General features: G+C 45.5%; 1 protein-coding gene and 1 long non-coding RNA gene across 9 annotated transcripts in view; one reads left to right on the top strand and one right to left on the bottom strand.

Moving 5' to 3' along the window:
* Nucleotides 1–23,821, bottom strand: part of CACNA1D (calcium voltage-gated channel subunit alpha1 D) — a 461,268-nt gene that overhangs the window by 225,495 nt on the left and 211,952 nt on the right. The window lies entirely within an intron of this gene.
* On the top strand, nucleotides 3,786–22,063 carry LOC116559423. The gene is made up of 3 exons (XR_004272451.1): nucleotides 3,786–5,364; nucleotides 9,502–9,510; nucleotides 22,051–22,063. It is a non-coding gene; the product is annotated as an uncharacterized LOC116559423 (long non-coding RNA).

Genomic DNA, 23,821 nt, shown 5'->3' with positions numbered 1-23,821 from the left:
TAGCAGCCCCAGGCCACAAGCAGGGTTGGGTCTGAGTCATGTGCATGTTCCAGGGGTAAGCAAGAAAGAAGGCGTGAGATGTGCTCAGCGAACACTGATGAATGAGTCAGTGAACAAGAGCTTGCCCCCAAGACTCCAGTGTGCCTCACAGAGTGGTCCTTCGAAATCCGAGGAGGGTACCCTCTGAGGGTTTCAGGGAGAGACACCACATAGCTCTTGTCCCAACAACTCAGGGTTCTTTTACACAGCCTGTTGCCTTCATAACAAGGAGTCATAAAAATGTGTGCTCTCTACAATCAAGGAAATACCCCTGGATCTTAATCCAAAGAATTTATCCAAAATTTGAAACCATTATGAATGTATTTCAGAATTATTTCTTATTGTGAAATGCACCACCAAGATCTAATTGAGTAAATCTGGGCAGAACAACTTGATGAAATATGCAGCCACAAGGAAGCAACCCTACAGAGACCAGGGGCCCGCAATCGTACAACCAACCATGAGTTCTGAGACCAGCATCACTGGGATGTAACATTACGTTCAGTTGTTGGTTCCAGTTACCTACTGGAGTCTCCTTTTACATGACAGGGTCTTCTCTGGGACCCACAGAACAGTCTTTGTTAAACCAACTCCAAACATGGCTGTATCTCTCTTAAAGCTCAGGTTCTTATTTTGAGCTTGAGTTTATAAATCCTCTCAAGAAATGTGGGAAAGGTGAAAGAACCACAGGACTTGGTGGTCTAATTTTTGTCCGCTATTCCAATTATTCACTTGAGGGCCATGAATCTGGAATTTACAACTCCAGCCTACTTCTCTCTTTGGAGCTCCAGAACCACCTGTCCCCACTCCTGCCCAAAGTCTCCGCTTAAGATAGTTAAGGCATTTCTAACTCAGCTGGTCCCAGACTGAGTCTATGCTCGTGCCCTCCTGCCAAAAACAGGGCCCCATGGGTCTCAGAGAAGACCCTGTCATGTAAAAAGATTACCTAACTCAGAAAATGACCCCATCACATCTAGGCCAAAATCTCAAGTCTCTCTTTACGGCTTTTTGTGCTCTACCACAACCAAATAATCCCTAGCTGCTCTCCATTCTACACCCCAGTAATTCCTGAACCTCCGCACTTGTCACCCCAAAGTCTACCGCACGAACATTTCCCTGAATAACTTCAACAGCTGTTGGCCCTGCCTCTCCATTTTGTTCTTGCCCCTCCTCACGTGTTTCTGCCTAATTGCCATGGCAGTCTTTCTAAAACCCACATGAGTCCTCTGCTTCAAACCCTTTAGTGGCTTCTCACAGCTTTAGGACCAAACCAAAGCACTCATCCTGGCTTGCAAGGCCTGCTGAGATGGGGCCCCACGGTCCCAGGAACACATCACACCCTGGACAATCTTCCTGACTCTCTTCATCTAGCAAAGGCCAACTCAGCACCACGTCTCACCTACACACTGCCTTTACCCTCAGACCAGGTTAGGTTTCTCCCACATCACCCCCCAGGGCCTCTTATTTGTCCCTGTATTTGAATGTCTTCTCAGTTATTAGATGATCCACTTCATGAAGTTAAACACCATGCCTGTCTTGTTCAAAAATAAAGGACCCGGGTTCAGTGCAGTTGCTTTCTAGCTGGCTAGTACCTTATCTTCTCTAAGTCTGAATCTGCTGTTTTGTCTAATCTGGAGGGGTACTAGGAATAACAAGAAAACAGAAGTAAAGATAGTCTAAAATGTTTGAAGCTCTCTATAAAAACGTGAAGAATCTTTATTACTGTTAGTTTTAGAATACCAGCAGATAAACTCCAGTCCCTCTAAGTATTTTTTGTGGATCACAGTGACTTTAAAAAACCAAAGTAGATTAATTTGGCTTTGAAACTTTTTATGATACCTGCTCTTATCACTGAAGACACTGTAGGGTACCAAAAAAAAAAAATAGGTCAGGACTTGTTACCTCGGAGAGAATGAGGAAAACCAAGAAAGTATATGAGGCAGCTGCTGAGAAACAGGGCATGGCCCCTTGGCACCAGAAGCTATCATCTTCCAAGGGAAACACACACACACAGAAGAGAGGCAAGGAAAAGTCAGTGTAAAAACCCTCTCCTCTCCTCTGCACGAATTCCTTCGGCTGGTGCCCTTGCCATGGGGTTGTCCCCCAGCCCTTTCCCTCATCTCAACAGGGCATCCAGCCATGTTGCTGGGATGCTCAGGAGGTCACTTTCCAACATTTTCCAGAGGAGTGAGCTTTCTGGCCCATTACCCACACATCCTATGCACGGTTTGGGGCTTACTTTGTTCCTGAACCACAATTGGATCTACTTAAATCAAATAAGAGAACAAAAGATCTGGAAAGAAGTCAAAGTTCCCAGAGCAGGTGCTCTGACAAATCCCCGTGGTATGCCGGTGTTGAAAGTTCTCTCCCAGGCCTTCCCCCTGCCTGCCTGTGTGAGCTTCAGTTTCCTCCCCTGTGGACCAAGGATAACACTGCAGGCACTGCCTCCCTTACTGGGAAGTTGTCAAGGTCAAACAGGGATGTGAAAGCACTTCAGGAAAGGTACAGCCCTGCCTGCATGAACTAGAGGGCTACCAGCCCTCCCAAAAGCCCCTCCCCAAATAGAGCACAGCCTTTGGCAGGTGAGCTCTGGGAGGCATTACTCAGAGGTTCCGACCCCAGCACAGTGGGAAACAGGGCTGCCCTAAACAAGGACAAGGTCTTCACGCTCTCTCTTGCTCTTCTGCTTGAATCAGGTGTTCAATTCATGTGACACCAGGAAAAGCATGTTAGGGAGGCAGAATCACAAAGTTTGGATAATGCCGTAATGAAAATAGGTCAACCTGCTTTAAGATGCAAACCTGGCCTCAACCCAAGAGTCTGGGTTTTTTGTAGGTGGTTATTTTTTGGTCAAAAAAGTTTTCTAAAACAATGACCATTCTTCTGACTGTAAATAGGCCAGCATATCTGCTAAGAAGCAAATCTATGCTATGCAATGCCCCAGCCTGACTCCCAGAATCCTGGCTTCCTAAGTAAGAATCTGCCTCTGACAACAGGCTGAGGAAGGATCTGACCCAGGCACCTCTCTGGGCAGGCACCAAGTCACGTCTCTCCAGATCCATCAGCCCTGTGTTCACTTACCTATTTCTATTAATTAAACTTCATTTGTGAAGCAAGCATTTCAGAAGAAGCCTAGGTGTGATGAGACAAAGGCATGTGAAGATGGCAGCTCTGACCCACATTAAAAATGTATTAGGCAGCTCAAATTGACATATCCTTTCCTTAAGAAAAAAAAAAGAGAAAAAGAACCAGAAGCATAAAGAAAAGGCATGAATTAAGCTTTTCATTCTTCAGGATAGCCTCCAGTGCAGATATACTTTTGGGAACCTGGTCTATTGAGACATTGTATTTTTTCCCCACACCCCTTTCCAGCCTCCCACCACTCTGGATTTCCAAACCAGAACCAAAAGGCTCTAATAGAGTCATCCATGCAGCACAGCAAACAGCAAGGCAGGTGTGCCCTGGAGACACACGCCCTTAAGCCTTTCGTTAAGCACATACACCCAAGACGACAGCTGCAGCAATCCACTGACCCAAGAGATTTTTCAACTTCCAAGAACACTGAAGACAGAGTCTCTGACCTTCAAGGAACTTACCGTTAAGCTGGGGAACAAAACCCCCAACACAAAAGGAACCAAAAGAAAGCAATCAAAGGTGAGCTCCCTGAGAGCAGGCACTGAGTCTTCCTTCCATCTGCATCCTGTCTTAGGATGGTAAATGTTAGACGGTGAAGAGATCGAGGGATGGACGGACAGGCAGATGAACAGAGAGGCTATAAATGCAGCAAGATGTTAAAGGTGGAAACAAGTGGTAAAGGTTCTGCAGGTTTTGGATATAAGAAATAAAACATGGGCCTCCCAGAAGGAGCATCAATCCAACCACCTCTGGCCCCAGCCCCACGCCAGCACATGTCTCCAAGCTTCTTACGATACTTCATGCTACCTTGCACTAATTACAGCTGTTTGCGTCCATTGCTTCCTGTTCAGAAAGCTCGCTGAGAGTAGGATCCATGTGTATCTAACCCCTCTCCTCAGCACATATTAGACAATCCATGAGCTCTTGAATGAATGAGAATGGCCCAGATAGAGGAGTGGTGGATGAGAATGATCACCCAGGATATCCAGACCCCACCTGTATCAGGACTTGCCTGACTTGGCTCCTTACCTTAACATACTACATGCCACAGCTGCTGTCTCTCCAAGACAGGCTGATACCCATGACTATGGAAAGTCCATGTCCTCTTTGCACTTTTCTAAAAGGGAAAAAGGACTTTGAAAAACTGACGGGGCCCACTCTTTTCTCTTGATCTCACCCACCACGTCATAAAACAGACTAAGTCACATGGGAAAACAAATGGTTCTGTCATTCCAGCACCTTATAGCTCTCTGATGGGCCAGCAACTTGTATACCTACTTAACAAAATGCCAAGGCAACTGTCAGTGTTCCTATCCTCTGCTGGGCACCTCACATCCATCTGGCAGAGCTTTTGATTATAAACAGAGTGCAGACTCACCAAGAAGCAGCCCCTAAGGAGAGTCCCACCTGGTGGTTCTGCAGCCAGCGGGGTCCTTATACTGCCTAAGACGAGCAAGGGCTGCTACTGCAGATTCCTCAGGTCAAGGAGGGGCTGGATGAGGTTCCCAAACATGCCCACCTTGAAGCATGTGAAGGGGCACATTTGCGTCCGGCTCTGTACTTGGGGATCACGGGGCTGAAGTGTCCTTTAGAGAGAAGGCAGCTCTGACTACATTTGGCAAGAACAGGATAGACAGCCCCAGCCCTCAGCTTGCTGGCAGGACATGCCAAGGCTTGTCCCTGTGCTAGGTAAGGAGGGGTCAGGGAGGGACCAGGCAGGAAGGCTGACATTGGAAATGTCTCCTACACACAAAGTCAGCCTTAGGATCTTAGAGGTAGCAATTAAAAAAAAAAAAAAAAAAATCCACTGTTGAAAGTCAGCACATGTGCAAATTTATATCCACATCAAAGCTATTTTATGCCCTGAACAAACATGGCAAATAAGTTTCTGAGGCCAAGTTCTCAGGGATGAGACATAATCTTGCCCACCAGGGGTGCACAGACTAAGGAGATCAGTGAACTGTGCCTGAGAATGGTGAAGACTTTCAAATTCAATGGAACTTTCCCCTACAAACTTCGTGTGATTTGCGAGTTTTTTTTAATATGGTTTTAAAATTAATCCACAAGCTGACCCTCTTCCTCCTACACTTTCAAGGGTAACAGAGATCTCTGAAAGTTGTCAGGAAGGTGCAAAAGTGGATAAAATCATGCATTCAATTTTAGGAAGTTCCCAAATCACCTGGAATGCAGGTGATTTGAGCTCCCAGATTCTGAGAGTCCTTGGCTACCCCCACCTAGAGATCCACCTGTGACCCTTCTCATCTACTACTTGTTCCTCTGCCAGCAATGCTTTCTCCCGCAATCTCCAAATGTTCACATCCCAATCCTCCTTTCCAAGTAAAGCTCTAATGCCCCTCTTTTCAAATCCCTGCCTGCCCAGCTCCCTACACCCCCAATAACCGTGACAAAGGCCTCCTGACACCCAGGATCCAGAGCCTGTGCTCTGCCCATCTCCTGGGTCGCTGGTCACTTTACAAATTGAGCTATAATTTCTCTATACAATGTCCCCTCTCTCTTCACTCAGATTCTGCAAGGCTGGGTTTGCACATCTGCTGAATCTTCCACAGTATAGCCTAGCTGAGGACTGTAAACACGAAATATTTGCTGGGGAATGAATGACTGGCTCAGTGAGACACCACAGAAAGGGAGGGTGGGAGGATGAGAGCAGGAGGGATGGGCCTCCCATAGAAAGGACTCCTTTCCACTTTGCTTGAAAGGCAAGGCAGGGCAGTACACGGTTGGGATGTTCCAACAAAAACACAGGGGAACAGACTCCCAGCAAGGCTGGACTATTAAATGAGGGTGCAGGATCTGTGCATACAGTATAAACAACGCTAACCAGGAGAAGGGCCCCAAATGTAGGCTGAAGTAGAAATTAGCATAACTTTGTAAGATCAGCCCAAAGGCTTCACTGAAGACAGCAGCTTCAAGATACCCAGACACTATCCTGATTCCAAGCAGTAACCACAAACCCAGAGATGCAGGCAAAATTAAGCAAGCATCAGTTTCTCTGCTAAAAGCACCAACCCAATGGGCCTTCTTACAGGTGCATCTTATTAGTGGGAAGTAGATGCAGGCAAGGCAACAGCACACTGTGGAAAGCCCTGGGGCCCTGCGCCTGCTTCTCTCCAGGGGCTTTTGTTCTCCTGTACTTCAACTGAGAATGTTAGATTGTAACTCAGAACCTTGTCAGGCCCTGATGTTCTAGAAAGCCATTAAGTATTTAACAAATACCTTCTCAGTCTCACAGTGCACTAGGCCCTAAGAAAGTTACACAAAAATATGTTAAGATAAGGCTCTTTCTTTTCCTGGAATGGGCTATCTACTTGGGTAAATCTGATACAAAACTAATGATGAGGTGACTGAAGTAATAATGTGTCTTTGTGTGTGTGTGTGCGCGTGATGTGAGTGTACCTGCCCAGGAAAGGTACAAAAAGAAACATCCCACAAGATTAACGGTGGTTATCTCTGGGCTACTGTCTGTAGCTAATTTTTGTTACTTATAATTTTCTGTGAATTCTAAATTTTCAACATTGACAATGTATCTTCTTATTTATTTAGGTAAAATGAAGCCCTCAGCTCTCACGGTGGACTAGGGAGGAGGTGCATACACATTAGGCACACATCCAGTGCAACAAGGGGATCTGAGCATGTTTCAGTGACAAGAACAAAGTCCTCACACATGTACAAATCTTAACTTTGACCAAGCCTTGCTCATCAATTCTTTCTTGTGAGCTGCATAAACCACCCTCGAGATAAGTAGAGCAGCGATTAGCCTCATTTAGACAGCAGGATTCTGACAGGCTGAGACAGGATGCCTAGTCCCTTAACAAGGTCTCCAGATTGCTTAGGTGGCCAAACGTGGACTTGGGTCCAGATCTTCCACCTCCCAGTCAGTGGCCTCTTCTTTACCTACTGCCATATAGTAACTTCATTTGCAAAACAAATACCAAATGGCCACTGTATGTCAACCGCTGTGTTGAGTGAGTGTGTGTATTCACAGACACATATGAGAAGATTTTGAGGACTGAAGGAACTCTGATGAAGACATACATGACTACTTAGATTGTGCCCTGGCGCCTGGCGACAGAGCAAGACTCTGTCTCAAAACAAAAAAAAAGGAATGAACTTCTACTGCAATTTAAGCAAGACAGGTATATCCTATTTATTTATTCATTCAACAAATACTGAGTATTTGCAATGGGAAATAAATGCTGAGCAAAATAGGCATGGTCTCTGCCTTTACAGGTCTTTGTGCCAAAAAGGGCCAAGTGAGGTTATGAGGATGCTCTATCACAAAGCTGTGCCTGCATCTAGAGGAAGTCACAATTCCCACTCCACAGATGGTGAATGTGTATTACTTCCTGCAGATAAACAGGATTACTTCAACTGCAAATGTGTTTATTTGCCCCATAAACACGCACCTACCGTGCACAAGGCAAGGTACTTGGTACTATGGGAGATGCAAAGGAGACGGCCAAGCAACTGCCAGGCACTTTCTCTATTCACTGTACTAAACACTGTGAGAGATACACCTAACTACCTAGCGCCAAGCACTGGCTGAGCAGTACTACTCACTGTCAGTGGAACAGAAGCGTCCAGATGAAATCAAATCTCTCCATCACTATGGGTGAATGAGCAAAGCAAGAAAAACTCATTTTTTTAAATCTCACTAACTTTATGGGCCTGCCATAGGACATCACGTATTCCTCCACAACTCCCTCAAAAGAAAGCACCCTCATTTTCTAAGCATGGCACATCTGAATGGTATCAAGTTACCCCTTCCTAAAAAGGATGTAGGAGTGGAGAAGGTCATTTTAGATGGCCAGTTATAGGGCAATGCCATGAGGACAGGAAGGGCTGCAGGGGTCTTTGTATCTGCCTGCAGCCCCTTTTTGATAAAAATGTGAAAAGCAGTACCAATGGGTCCATGTGACTGGAATGAAGCCTTGAGTCTTTTCACATGCCCCGTACCGGCCCCACTGGCCATCAGCGGCTTCCTCAGTTCCAAAACGCCCAGCACAGCATCTGGAGCCTGCACGGCACTGCCTTAACCTTGAGTCTTTGTCCTTTCAGCAAAGGTGCTTTGCCTGTGTCTGTGCCAGAGAGGATACAGCGCACAGTAGGAGGGGATCACACTTGATAGGTCAGAGCCACACACCCTGCCCACTGCACCACTCAAAGCCCTGCTTGCTAAGATGTAACTGGTCTGCAGCTGGTTGAGACCCTCAGTTGAGTTCAGGGCAACCTTGACCTACTGGAAGCATGTTTTTGAACATCACTAAGTAAAAACAGTTTTGTTCATTTCTATGTGAACAAGAAGAAATAAATTCCCTACAAATCATTGTAAGAGGCAAAACAGCCACTTCTCAAACCTCAGAAAGGGTATCATTTCCTAAACGATAAGGTTTTTTGGTTCAGATGTCACATATGAAGCATCTTTAACTGGGGTGCCCTATAATAACAAGGTCTCTTAAGTAAAAGAAACCAAAATAGAAAACTTCTTAGGAAGATGCTTCAATATTAAATAAGGAAAGAGAAATGTGATTATGATTAACTGAAGTTCAAGTTGTGATTTACTGTTTTTAACATGTTTGCTCCGTCCATCTGTTTGATTCCAGAATGCCTTGGAATGTCTTTTCTGGTTATTTCGCATTCGTTGAATGAGCCTGCCAGTGTCAGTTTTAGCTTGCTGTTGAGAGTAAAAATATTAAGTCAGTCTTCTCAATGCCATTTAGAACACCAACATTATCCCTGGAATTCACCTGCAGACCTGACTTAGAGGGCAGCTCCAAGCATGTCCCCCAATCAAGAGCTGACGGCTAACTCCAGCTCCTCCTCCGCCTGCTGCTCAGGCACAGGCTGTCAGAGGAATCCCCTTATCCTCAGCATGCCCATCCTCATCTAGGCCCTTATTCTCCCTTCCTCAAAAGGATGCAAACAGCTTCCCAACTATGACCCGACCTCTGCTCTAAAGCACAGCTCTGTTCTAAGTACATCATTCCCCAGGCATGCTTTGAAATTTGCAGGGCCAGTGCAAAATGAAAATGCAGGATCCCTTGTTTTATAAGTACTAAGAATTTAAAGATGACAATAGCATTAAGCTGAGCATGGGGCCCTGGGGAGGTGCACAGGACACAGCCACCAAGCCTTCCCTGAAGAACTAGTGCCTCAACAATCTCCACCAAACTCTTTACTCTGGCATTCAAGGTCTTCTACCGCCTGGCTCCACTGCACCACCTTCTATATAGACCTCAGCCTCCAGAAACCCAGGAATCATTTCACAGATTCATCCTCACCATCCCATCTCTATGCCTTGCAGGAGAGTTGAAGGCTGTCTCCTCCACACCCTCACTCGACCCCTTAAAGATTTCTGGCTGGGCACCCATGCCTTGATGGGGTTCTTCCTTGGACAGAGCAATGAACTATTACTTGTTTAAATGCCCAGAGCCTGACATAAAGTGAGCATCGAGAATGAACCAATCAGCTCCCTCTCCCTCACCTCTGCTGGGCCACTCCTCCTTCCACCCCTCCCTGCCCCCAACAGCTATGCCCATAAAACCACATCTCTCCTTCAGGCCTGGCTCAGATACCACCTCCTCCACCCAGCCCTCCTGTATTGTCCCAGCTGGATGGGGCCCTGCTCCCCTCTGGGACCTCTCCAGCTTCCCACCTCCCCAACAGCACCTGCCCATATTCCACCTTGTATCACAGAATCTACCCATTTGACCCATCACACATTCCAACTGGGCTGCAAACACCCCAGGAAAGGGGCTTCTCATGGTTCCTTTCCACTCTCTCACCACAGACTTTGGGGTGTTCTGTATACAGCAGAGGTTCCATACATAATTTTTGACTGAATGACAAAAAGCAGATCAAGTAAAATTTCTCCCTGCCATGTCACCCCCCCCCTTAAAATAAATATTTCCAAAACACATCAAGATTGAGAGTACATAGAATTAAAAATTTATAAAACTATTAAAGGTAGAATCAACTTCAGGTTTGAAAGAAGTGCCTTTGGAACCAATCTAAAGAAGCTGCATGCCTTAAGTACTAAAGGGAAGGAAAAAAGAGGTTAGATTCCATCTACTGGGAATTCTGCATGACAGAATTCTGCCCGAGGGGCTCTGCCTGTATGCCTCACCCCTCACATCTCCAGGGCGGCCACTGTTGTAATCTCACACTATTGTAAATGGCCCCCTCCACTTCTGCTGGCGAGAACTCTGTGGGGAATCCTTTCCCCATGTGGTTTGGGTAAAAGTGACTCCATCTTCTGGCCACTGCAGGGCCAGAAAACTCTACCTCCTTGGCCACAAGAGAAAAGAACAGACTGTGCCCCATGCCAAGCACTCAGATATCTCCATGGGATTTCTATGGCATTTCTATTAGAAAAATGCTGTCTCTTTTGGCTGGGTTGTCACACTGGTAAGACATAAATCCAGGGCTGTCAGTGGCCATTTCTCCATCACATCCTGGGAGAAAGACAAACAGAGATAACCCCTGCTAAAAGATGAAGAAAGAGACAGCCCCTCACCCGCATCCCTGGAATCAAGCACCACCTGAGGTCAGCTGCACCTTTCATGGAAGTCTCTTGAAATTGGGCTGTCACTGGCAACTGAGAGAGTCTGAGTGAGTCCAATTCTATGAGAAGGCACCTATTACCCCCACTTTGCAGATGAGGAAGCCCAGCCCAGGGAGATGCAGGAAAGCACTCAAGACCACGTGGCCTGTAAACAACGGGACCAGGGATAAGTTCAGCCTCTCAGTGGCTCACACCTCACTATTCTATGATGGGTGTTACCAACCAGAGGCTCTACAGCTCCAACTTCCCCTACAGAAAATGAAAAACATGGTGAATTGTGCCTTTGGAACCAATATGAAGAAGGTACACTTCTTACATACTAAGAGGAAGAATAAGAACTGACTGGTGACATGATTTAAAGCAATGCCCTTACAAATAGCCAAAAATTAACACATAGGTGAACAATGTCGGCATTTATCAAGTCTACTTAGTGAATCAAATGAATCAGCATGGAAACTGAATGGAAAAAGGACTGAGATCCTTTGCTGGTGACATGGGGTAAATCCTGACTGGCTGCTGTTCAGACTGGCCGTCACATTCCACCAGATGGTAACAGCCCAAAATAAAAACTGCTGCAAATGCAATTTAGACAAATTCAAGAATCGTACGAATAATGGCTCCACAACAGCTTATTAAGAGGAGCTACACATATTTAAAGCACACTCCTATGTTTTCGAGGTGATGGCTGGAAGGGTCATGGGGTCCACCCACAGCGACTCCCTTAATTCCACTCTCAGTGGCTGAACTGGAAAAACATTAGTCTGATAGAGGATGGAGATTCTCGTGATCTTACAGGAAAACATTATAGAAAGCAGTGACTCTGAGCTCAGTAGCATTTAGTGCCTCTCATCCATGGACTGAACTTTACTTAAATCTGCTTAAAATTTCAGAGGATAACGCTCACCAGAAAACTTTCATTGGTTGCCACTTTAAGAAAGCAAACTGACCTACGAGTGAAACTTTAGGAGCTTCTTGACATTTCTGTAAAATAACAAATGTCAGAGGCATCTTTCGACTTCTTCACGGGCCACTGTGATGGAAACAGACGGAACGTTTCCCAGTTGAAAACAGCAGCGTGGTCCCACTGTGGGTCAAGCGTCTTATCTGAGGCCAAGACATCCAGGAGAGCCGATAAGGTAAAGCTGCCACCAACACCATCAGCGTCATGTGCTTCCTCAAGCTTCAACGGAGAGAGGGAACGTTCCCACCGGACACAAAAATCTCCTTCCAACTAAAGCCTGACAACTTTGGAAAAAATAACTCTAATTTTCCCCTCATATTTAGCCATTTATAAGCTTAATTTTAAGAACAGAAAAAAAACTTTGCCAGTTAAGGAATATACTTCCCATTTCTAACAAGATGTTTTGAGGAGTCTCTTAGTGACTTTTGCCATGGGTATACAAGTATCATCAAATACTGCAATTAACAAAACACCAGGTCTCATCACTTGCTCGACTACAGGTATCTAGCACCTTTTCCGATAAAGAGAACTGACTGATGATTTTTTAAATGGACATGACTAGTAGAAAATCTACCCAAATACATTAAACCAATTGGTGTGTGTCTTTACTTTAACAAAGGTGGCATGAAGGGACACTGCTATTTGTCTACCGAACTGTTAGTTTACACCTTCCTTACCAGCAAAATGATGACTGACCCTGGACCTTGCTATGCTGTGTACCCCGGCCACACCTGTGGGAATTCAGAAATTTCCTGCCACATACTCATATCTGTAGTGGGAATGCAAGAAGTCAAACAACAAATGATCAGCGCTAACATCACAAGTGACCATAATCCCAGTGACATCCAGTTCCTAATCTGTTGCTGACAAGACAAACAGGAAGCTGCCCTGAGCCACGTCCCCACCCCATACCCCAACTTCTCTGCCCCACCACTCCCCTTCCTGCCCATGCATGCAGCACCTCCACACCTTCAGGTTGGCAAGTGCCTCTGTGAACTCTCCCCTGGCGTTGACCTGCATTCCCACCCACAGAGCAAGGTTCTCTTTCCTCGGAGCTCCCACAGCTTCCTGTGCACAGATCAAGTATCACGCATGTGACGTCATTCAGAAACCAGGGGTGGGCACCTTTGCCACCGGCACTGTCCTATGAGCTCCTCTAGGGCCTGGCCTATACCCAATCCTCTCTGAATACCCCAGGCCAACCATGTTCCACGCACATTCAGCAAAGGAGACCCTGAACACTTAGATGAGCCTGACCTATGCTCTTGTCTCAAGATGTCAATGGAGTTCTGTTGAGAAGACACCACCTCAACGTCATCAAGGAATCCAGGGCAGCTCATGTGATGCAGGACAGCAGGAGCCTGTCGTGTGGGTCTGGGCAGGGGACTCACCCTGTAGGCCTCATAGGACTTAAAGTCATCTCAAGGCTTGCTTTGGGCTCTCTGGCTGCTCCTTTGTAATTCCTGGAGTGTCAAAAGAAAACCTGCGAGTTGGGTGTGTGTGTGTAATTACTGCATATGAGTGAGAACATGTGTGGGGCAGCACATGTGAGTGACAGTGAACATAAGAATGTTCCCATCTGCTGGGGGGTATGAATGTGGTAGTGGTGGGGGAGATGCCACAGCTCCCCATGGGAAGGGCCTGAGATGGTGAAGTGCTCACAAGGATGGACTTCCCGTAGAATTCAGCTTGCACAAAGCAGCGGTTAAGAGCTGGAAACAAGTCCCCACCTTTCATTCATCTGGAAGGATTTCATCGTCAATGGTTTTGAACCACACTGAACATTTTATGTTCTATGTAATCTGATTTACTTTAGAATTAAAAATGAACGCTTCCCTGCCATCAGTGAAATACTCACCTGACAAGGTGCTGACGAGAACCTCAAAGGAGACAGAGTCCCCTTGTGATGGGGATCTGGTAAAAAGGTTCAAAGGAGAATGAGCACATCCCTTTCACCCCATCCAGTGAGCTGAAAATACTGCAAAGGCACTTCCTCAGGGGCAGAGGAAGGGATGTGTGCACATGGTGCCTGTGTGAGTGTGGGTAGGCATGGCAGAGGGAAGGGGAGACAGGGCAGGACCCTCATCATTTAGAACAGAGGCCACCTGAAACGTGTGGAAACACTGAGCATCCTTGCTGTATGCACTGAGTACCCTGAGATGAGGCTCAGACCCACCTCACCCTCCCTCCTCCAGAGCACAATGCAGTGGAAAGGATCCCCTGGGCCTCCGACTCCAGAGACCTATATGGTACACCTGCTTTGCCAAGAGTCCCTCACTCAATTACTTCCTTATTCCTCGACTCATTTCAGAAAAGTGTAGGGAGCAGATGGTAGCAATGGTTACACAACAATACAAATGTAATGTCACTGAACTGTGCTCTTAAAAATCATTAAAATGAAACATTTTATGATATCTCACCACAATAAAAAGGATAAGGAGAGCCCACTATGTGCTAGTCACTGGACACACTTTGTTCATGCAATCATTCATTCATGCAAACATTTATATAGTGCCTATGTGCCCAGAGCTATTCAAGATTAGACATACAAAAGCGGAAGAGCAGAAGAAACTCCTTGCCCTCCGGAGATGTCATTCTAGTTGGAGAGACAGACAATAAAAGGCATAAGTAAAACGTGCCGTAAGGTGGGCAGGGAGAAGCGCAAAGGAGAAAAATAAAGCCAAGAAGGTCAGTATGGAGTGTCAAGGGCAGTGCAGTTTTAGACACAGGGGCCAGAGATGGCTTCACTGAAAAGGTGACTCTGAGTAAAGATCTAAAGAAAATGAGAGTCAGCCACACAGATATCAATATAAAAGCTCTGAACAGGCCGGGCGAGGTGGCTTACGCCTGTAATCCCAGCTCTTTGGGAGGCCAAGGTGGGCGGATCACGAGGTCAAGAGTTCGAGACCATCCTAGCCAACATGGTGAAACCCCGTCTCTACTAAAAATAGAAAAATTAGCTGGGTGTGGTGGCATGTGCCTGTGGTCCCAGCTACTTGAGAGGCTGAAGCGGAAGAATCACTTGAACCCAGGAGGTGGAGGTTGCAGTGAGCCGAGATTGTGCCACTGCACTCTAGTCTGGCAGGCAACAGAGCAAAACTCCTTCTCAAAAAAAAAAAAAAAAAAAGAAAGAAAAGAAAAGAAAAAAAGCTCTGAACAGAAGGCCGAGCAAGTGCAAAGGCCCCGGGGCAGAGCAAGCCTGGCTCGGCTGAGGAACAGCAAGGAGACAAGCGTGGAGGAGTGAGGGAAGGCACAGCAATAGGAGGCCAGCTGGAAACAAAGGCACGCTTCTTCGGGGCCACAAAACAAACGTTGGCCCTTTCCTGCCAGCAGTCAGCACAGAGAACAACCAGATCAACGAATAAACAATCATAAATGATGCTGTTGAGGAAACAAGCTGGCCATAATGATAGAGAAAAATATGCGAGGACTTTTTAGATGGAAGGATCCATGAAGGCCTAATGGAGGCAACATCTAAGCTACAAACTAATGGATAAAAAGGAGTTTTCAGGTGGAAAACTATGTTTGAAAGCTCTGTGGCAACACATTCTTCTCATTCGAAGTACACTGAAATGATGCTGATGTGGCCGACGTGCCATGGGTAAGGGAGAAGACGGACAGGGACGCAGGAGAGAGGCAGGGACCACACACAGCCTGTGTACGCCATCACAAAGCCTGAGTTCTATGAGGCCAACAAACATATGAAAAGAAGCTCATCATCACTGGTCATCAGAGAAATGCAAATCAAAACCACACTGAGATACCATCTCACCAAAGTTAGAATGGCAATCATTAAAAAATCTGGAAACAACAGATGCTGGAGAGGATGTGGAGAAATAGGAACACTTTTACACTGTTGATGGGAGTGTAAATTAGTTCAACCATTGTGGAAGACAGTGTGGCGATTCCTCAAGGACCTAGAAATAGATATTCCATTTGACCCAGCAATCCCATTGCTGGGCATATATCCAAAGGATTATAAATAGTTCTATTATAAAGACACATGCACACGTATGTTCATTGTGGCACTGTTTACAATAGCAAAGACCTGGAACCAACTCAAATGCCCATCAATGATAGACTGGATAAAGAAAATGTGGCAAATATACACCATGGAATACTATGCAGCCATAAAAAAAGAGTTAATGTCCTTTGCAGGGACATGGATGAATCTGGAAACCATTATTCTCAGCAAACTGACACAAGAACAGAAAATCAAACACCGCATGTTCTCACTCATAGGTGGGTGTTGAACAATGAGAACACATGGACACAGGGAGGGGAGCGTCACACACTGGGGTCTGTTGGGGGGGACTAGGGGAGGGACAGCAGGGTGTGTGGAGGTAGGGGAGGGATAACATGGGGAGAAATGCCAGATATAGGTGACAGGGGGATGGAGGAAGCAAACCACCTTGCCATGTATGTACCTATGCAACAATCCTGCATGATCTGCACATGTACCCCAGAACCTAAAGTAAAAATAAATAAAATTTTTAAAAAGATGGTCTATAAAGGGGCATTTAGATGGTGAACATGTTCAGCTTTGTTTTTAAAAGGCCACTCTGGAGGCTGCATGGAGAAGAGACTGGAGGCACAAAAAACGGTGGTGGTTTCAGTCAGGGAGGTGGGTAGCAGAGACAGACAGATTCAAAGTAAATCCGGAAGGCTGGGCACCATGGCTCACACCTGTAATCCCAGCACTCTGAGAGGCCAGCGTGGGTGGATCACTTGAGCTTATGAATTCGAGACCAGCCTGGGCAACACAGTAAGGCCCTGTCTCTATAAAAAATACAAAAATTAGCTGGGCATGGTGGCACACACCTGTAGTCCCAGCTACTCAGGAGGCTGAGGTGGGAGGATCGCTTGAGCCTGGGAGGTGAAGACTGCAGTGAGCCAAGATCATACCACTGCATTCTAGCCTGGGTGACAGAGACCAATCTCAAAATCATAAACAAACAAACAAAAAACAAACCAGAGGCAGAGAGGCCCAGACAAGTTGATGATTCTGATGGCAGAGGAATAAAAAGAAATCCAAGACATTCTCAGACTCGACTTGCAGGGTCAGCACCTAGGTGGACTCAACACCATCCACTGGGACTGGACAGGCTGGAGATGGCCAGGCTTGGGGAAAGAACTGGGTTCCATTTTGCACGTGGCAAGTTTGAGGTGCCTTTGAAACATACAAGTCTAGAAGAGCAACAGGTCAGGGGAAGAGATGTAAACTTAGCAGTCAATAGCAAATTAACAGCATGTAAAGAGAAAGAGAGACAGACAAGAAGAGTTTGGTAACCTCAAACAAATCAGTCCATGGACTGAGTGATATTTTTCTCATTTGTAAAACCAGGGTAATGTCTAAGGCACATCCAGAGAATGTTATAAGTCCAATGGCTGAGGGTCAGAAGTTTCCCACCACCTGTTCCTTTAGAGAGCTTCTGCCAAGCAAGCCTGGCCCTGGCTCTGGTTTGGACTGTCCTACCAAAGCAGAACAGCTTGGGATAGTCACAGTCATCGTCACACAGGTCATGCTTTTTTGTAACTAGGCCTATGCAATAAAACTCATTGTCTTATGCAGGGACACAAACTGGAGAGGTCTAAAAAAGACGATGTTATATTCCTGTTTAGGGTTCACAATTAACTGACACACCTGCAGGTTCGGATTCTGTGGAGAAGAGTGGCTGTCACCCTGTGGACAGGACAGAGGTGGTCCATCCTTTTCCAACTCCCCCACCTCTATCCCAGCCTCCCTGCCCACAGAGAACCCCTCATGACTCATGACTAATATGAAAGGCCTGAGTGAGACAGTGGACTCCTGGCCAAACACACCCCATTAGTATAACCAACTATCAACAGCTATGGCTGCCAAGTAAACAATCCAGGGAGCAGGGCAAGTGAGTGGATACGTGACAACTGTCTCCAGCCACCCTACTGCCCCTGCCACAAGGCACAATCTAAGTGTTTGGGTTTCTGTGGGTGGAGGAAAGTGTCTGTGAATGGTGTCAGGTTTTTCCGTGTCTAAATCCTGATCTCCTTTTCCTTCTCTTCCATAATTATCCATCAAATCAAATCACATCACCAGAGAGAAATCCAAAGCCAACTCATCTCCAAAGAAAGCGTCAGACATGCACAGGAAATGAATCATTCAGATACTTCCCCACAATAAACTTGATCCTAAACTCCCTTGCCTGCCCTCCCTGCTTAAGAACCCCCTGCCTCGATCCGAAGCCCATAAAGCACCCAAAATCACCAGCGGCAGACAAGGATGTGATTTAGGAATAATGGGCTGCATTGATAGGGAAGGAGTGAGGTAACCAGCAGACTTGCCCCAGCTCCCCCAGAGGAGGGTATGGATTGGCCTGAGAGCCACCCGCTTGACCCCAGCTGGACCAGTCCTGCACACTGCATCATGAGGCACAGTCTGACTCAGCTGTCAATGCCCAGCTCCAAGCTCACTTTTTCCAGGAAGCCTTCCTTGACCATTTTTAGCCTTTGCTAATGACTCCTTCTTTGAAATTGCAGTACTTAAATTTATCCCGTTCATTTGGCACTTACCACATATTGCAGAGTGAAATGTGTTAGAGTGTACCTTGCACTTGATATTTTGCTCACGCATTATTTAACAGTATGTGAGAGTCCATGTGTTTGTGCACACATGGACGTGTATGTTTGCATGTGCTATCTCAACTTCTTTGTTCAATTTCCTGTGAGCTAGGACCATTTACAATCCTTTCCCTAAGAAGGTACAATCAAGATATAATTATCATAAAGATGGCTTTGTTGACGTTTATAGTTCAAAGCCAGAAAAGCTCCTCTAAGACATTTTTAAGCTTATGTTGAAATTGTATTTAGCAGCATCACCTCTACTTTCCATAGCTATACCTCAGGGCATTCGATATAGGAATTCAGGTAAGTGTCTCTGGAACAAAAACAAGTAACCAAGTATTCAAGGAGTGTTTATTGTGTAACTTTGGAATTATGCTCAGTATACATATAAAGGCATTTTAGAACCTCCCCCAAAAAACAAGTTTCTTTCTCATTAACTAGAAGACAATCCTTTCAGAGCATTCCATTCCTAAGCACTGCTGTTAAGTTTTACCAGAAGGAAGCCCTTGATCTTTGAAGCAGAGTAAATTCCTGAAAAAGGCTCTATAAGTTGAAATGTAAATCAAATCTACTTTTTACCACAGAAACAATGTTATATTAGACAATTATGTTCTGGACCGAAGACCAACGGCCAGTATTTAAAAGGAATAATTACATTTTTTTATTTAAAAAAGTTCTGAATTGCAAGCAATCCTAAAGATTATCTGTATAGCGAAGGATCATAATCATAATAGTTACCACTATAGAATGTCTGTTTTATACCAAAGATCATGCTAGATGCATTTCATGTATTCAGCATGTAATTTCTCCCAATAGCCCTATGAACCAAATCTTTCACTTTACAAATGAGGAAACTAAGGCAGCTATATTTCAACTAAGGCTCTGTAGCTATTTAGTGGTAGAACAAGAATTTAAACTTAGAAATATCCAGCTCTAAAGTCAAAGATCTTTCTACTATCCCAAATAGCCTCCCCCAATCAATTGTAGAGAATATATTTAATACTGAATAGTTGAATGCCTGACATCAATTAAACAGAGTTCTAGGAAAACAATCATATTTTATCAAAAGGATTTAGTAAGAGTTCTAAGACAAAGACCATCTCTGAAAGGCTAGTACTGGTACCAGCACCCTAGTACTAGCAGGGTGAGTTGAGACAGGGCCTGGGACAGTGAATTAGAGTCTCTACTGTATATGGAGACCTAACACATTCACTCCTTTAACTAAATATTTAATAAGTACCTACTATGTGCCAGGGTCTCTGTCAAGTGCTAAAGATGCAACAGTAAACAAAGAGTCCTCCGTTGTGGGGCCCATATTCTAGTGGAGAGCACAAAGATGACAACCCCTGGCCAACACATACGCCAAAGCCAGTGACCTGTGGTAAGCACTTGGGAGGGTAAGTAGGACAGGACCTGCCTCTCCAAGGGCAGAGGGGCGTGAGAGCTCGCAGTTGGAAGGGAAGCCTCAGCTGGAGATGCATGAGATGCTAGCTTCTGGATGGATTTGAAACTCCAGACTGGGTAAGATCATTGAGGGAGTGAGTGCTGATGGAAACAGGAAGAGAAGGTCCAAAGACTCCTCCAGGCACTCCAACAAGACAACGAATGGCCAGGAAGAATCAGGAAAGGAGGCTGAGAGGAAGCAACAGTGAGGTGAGGGGAACCCCAAGAGGGGTGATATCCTGGGAGCCAAGAGAGGAAAGTGCATTAGGGAGGGAGGGTGCTAGATGTGGAATCGAGTACAGGGAGGGATGGAAACTGACCACTGGATTTAGCAGCATGAAGACCAGTTGTGATCTTGATGACAGCAATCTTGACTTTCAGTAGGCTAGAGGGAGCAAAAGCCTGATGACGATGAGTTTAAAGAGAAACATGAGAGGAGGAATAGACAGCAGTGAATATGGAAAATAATTGGAAGCATTTAGCCATACAGGAAAAGAGAAATGGGGTTGTAGCTAATGGCTGAAAAGGAATCAATGACAGGTCTGTTACCTAAGTGGGAGATATTAACAAGAGCATGTTTGTGTGTATCGACTGGGAAGATCCAGTCTGGAAGAATGAGCTGACACAGCAGGAGAGAGGCAGGAGAACTGCACTGCCATGCACTTCAACAGGGAAGGCTGGATGCAACCTGGTGTGCGAGTGAAGATGCTGGCCTGGTCATCCATCCTGACAGGGGATGCAGCAACATCTGCCGACAGAAGTATAGGCAGGTGGATATGACAGTGGGCACTTTTGAGACGTTCTCTTCTGGTGGCTTGAATTTTCTCAGGGAAATGGAAAGTCAAGTCATTGGCTGAGAGTGAGGACAGAGGGTGCTGGAGGTTTCAGGAGAGAGGCGAATATAAGAAATCACTGTCTAGAAATGAGAAAGAATGGTCCTGAATGTAGCATCAATGCCAGTGGCATTAAGTTCTTGCTTGAAGTCATTTTTAAAAATACCAATCATCGTAGCTGAATGACATTTCCAATCACACTTAGCTGCTCAGCTGCAGGTCCGTAAGAGGGTGAAGAGCTGCAGCTAAGCAAGTCTGAGGTCTTGCCAAGACAGTATGCAATACTACCCTCCCATCTTCTTTCCACAGAACTTCTTTATCCACAGTCATATGATCTCATTTGATCCAAACAGCCCCTTGATGTGTCCACCTCAAGGACACATTAAGGGAGGACACCGAGGCTCAACTAGGTTAAATGACTATTTAGAGTCACGAAGCAAAAGGTCTTCTAACCCCCAGCCTAGTGCTCTGCCCACACCATGCTCCTTTCAGTCAGAAAGAAACCTATAATGAGAACTCCTCATTCTCTATGAATTCCTGATGCACCTTGCAAGACTGGCAAAAGCCTTGACCCTTACTTCTCCCTAAGCCCATCCAGCCAACAGTGTACACAAGTATATACAGCTCAGGTAGCGTATATAAGACATGTCCCCAACTACACAGAGAGTAAGCCATTAAGCTGTTCATTGCAATAAAGTATTTATTAATGAAAATATTCTGAACTGTAGGCTTTTGGCTTGGCTTATTTTTTATGAATACATGATTTTCTGTGAGTAGCTTTGTTGTCTGCCCTTGATCTCTTATTACATTAATCCTAGAGAGTAGGTTCTCACTCCTCTATAATCAAACACTTGAGGCTTACCCTCTGGTGAGGCGGGAGTAGAAACAGAACTCTATTTTGAAAGGTGGCTGGATTCTTTATGGTCACAGGGCACCTTTAAATGAAGCAAAGGTAGTAATTTACTCAGGAGAGACTTTGAGGTCTGACATTTATGAATATCCCAAGTACGGAATGCGTGTGTGTCTAACACCTTTTGTTCAATAGCACAGGAGCTCAGATGAGCAACAAAGCCTCTTTCATAATCAAAAACTGTGTGCTCCCTACAGATCCTGTACAGATGTTGTAAATAAATTCCTATAATTTTAGTGTAACACAGGACATCACCAATAAATTTCACATAGGCCAAAAGTAAACTTCAGCAATGAATTATTAGTGAGTGTTTACTGAGTTGGGGCACCAGGCCTTGGGCACCATGCTATGCACTGGAGATCCTGCAGTGAATATGGCTGGTCCCTGCTCTCACCAAGATTATCATCTCCATAAGACTCAAAGACTCATATTTCAGAACGGAAATGCTGCTTGGGCCAGGAGTTTGCATAAGGAATTATGGTGCTGGCTAATCTGCTCCTCTCCTTGGGGAGGATGACTGCTATCCATATGCCTTGTTAGCAGATAGCTGAAGAGTCTACTGTGAGCAAAGAGCGTGCCAGGCTCAGTCCAAGCCCTGAAGGAAAACAGCAGGGGTGAAAGTACGCAAAGAACTTCAGACAGACCTTTGTCTCAAGTTGCTTAGCATGTGACAGAAGAATGCCCATGGAAGAGCTGCCTAAATGGTGCAAGTTTCCGAAAGAGAGGCAAGTAAGCTGCCACAGGAGCTCTCGGGGAGGGCTGGTGGGGCAGGGCCTGCTCCAGAGGTGCTCTCTGCCCTCCTTTCAGCCAACAGCTTCCTTCTCTCAGCAAACAGCTCTCGAGTGGCTCCCATGTGCCAAGCACTGTTCTAGGCACGGAAGACACAGCAAGGAAAAAGACAAAGTCCCTGGTCCTCTAGGAAGTGACTTCCTAGTGTGTGTGGGGGGGAGGGGGACAGACAATGAATGTGTGTCAGGTACGTAAAATTGCAGGGTCCTACTGTGTGTACATCTTCAGCTTTATTGGATGATGCCTAGTTGTACAGGTAGATCAAGGGGGGGCTGCCAGAGATGAATGTGGGTACCATTATGGAGCGGGTGGTCAGGAAGGGCCTCTCTGAGAAGATGACGTCTGAGCAGAGACCCAGGTGATTCGGAATAAACCAAACACCCATCTGGGAAGCACATCCAGGCAGAAGGAAGAAGGTGGCAAACACCTGGGGTGAAAGGGTGCCTGGCATTCAGAGGAAAGCAGGGCAGCCATTGGTGCAGAGAGACGGGGGATGCCAGTAAGAGGTGAAGGAGGAGCAGGCACTGGCAGACCATGTATTCTCCAGGCCATGGTAAGACTTGGCTATGCTCTGAAAGCTGGGAAGACTTCAGACTGACGGTTTCCTTAGGGAGATGTCTTCCCATTGCCTAGAAATTCTCAGATACAGCATTTATAAATTTTCAGTATCTAATCATGCTTCACTTTGCTTAGCCAGATTGGAAAAGGCTAAGATGTAGAGAAGTGTTCTTTGAAATTTGGCTGCTATTTACAGTATAAGTAATACTTTCTACAGAGAAAGGGTCATGGGAGAGAGCAGTTTGAGCCTCAGTAGGTGGGTGTACTACACATTCTATTTGATATTATTCTGACATCACATTTGGGGAGCAGAAATATTCCCAATGGAGGCTTTAGGGATTCTAGTTCAATTCCTCCAGCAGACACCATTAAATGCCAAACCGCGTATCAGCTATTCAAGACCAACGGGATATAGTTATCACTTACTTGATAAATAAGGCGACTTAACCATAGAAGATGTATTATCTTGTTTTTTACCTTATGCAATCATACATACTACACAAGGTTCCACATACCTTTTGAAGTTCCTTAGTACCTTTTCTGGAATTATCAGATCAGTGCAACTGAACTTAAACAGAAGTCACTAGTAATCTATTAGACTGATTTTCCTTTCCTTTCTCCCTCCTCTCCGTTTAACAAGAATCAAAAGCTTTCTGCAAGCCACTACATCGTGTGCATTTGAGATGTTTGCCATGTAGATAAACAGAGCTCAAGCCACTCAAATGAAATTGTGTCTGCTAAATTTTCAGCAGACAAGATAGTGCAACAGCAATGACAAATCATCTTCCAAAAGCCCCAATGTGTGTATGCATGAGAGTGTGTGCGTGTGTGTGTGTGTGCGTGACTGTAAAAAATTCTCCTACAATCTTGCTTTTAAAGAGTAGGAAGCTTTCCAAAAATCTACTGAAGTAGAACAAGATGGAAGAATTTGACTTACTGATACCAAGAATTATTATAAATGCATACTAACT

Source organism: Sapajus apella, unplaced genomic scaffold (assembly GCF_009761245.1).
Source record: "Sapajus apella isolate SASKATOON/1434 unplaced genomic scaffold, GSC_monkey_1.0 scaffold23, whole genome shotgun sequence".
Lineage (NCBI taxonomy): Eukaryota > Metazoa > Chordata > Mammalia > Primates > Cebidae > Sapajus > Sapajus apella.
Note: the sequence above shows the minus strand (reverse complement) of the source record. Positions and strands in the feature narration are given on the sequence as shown.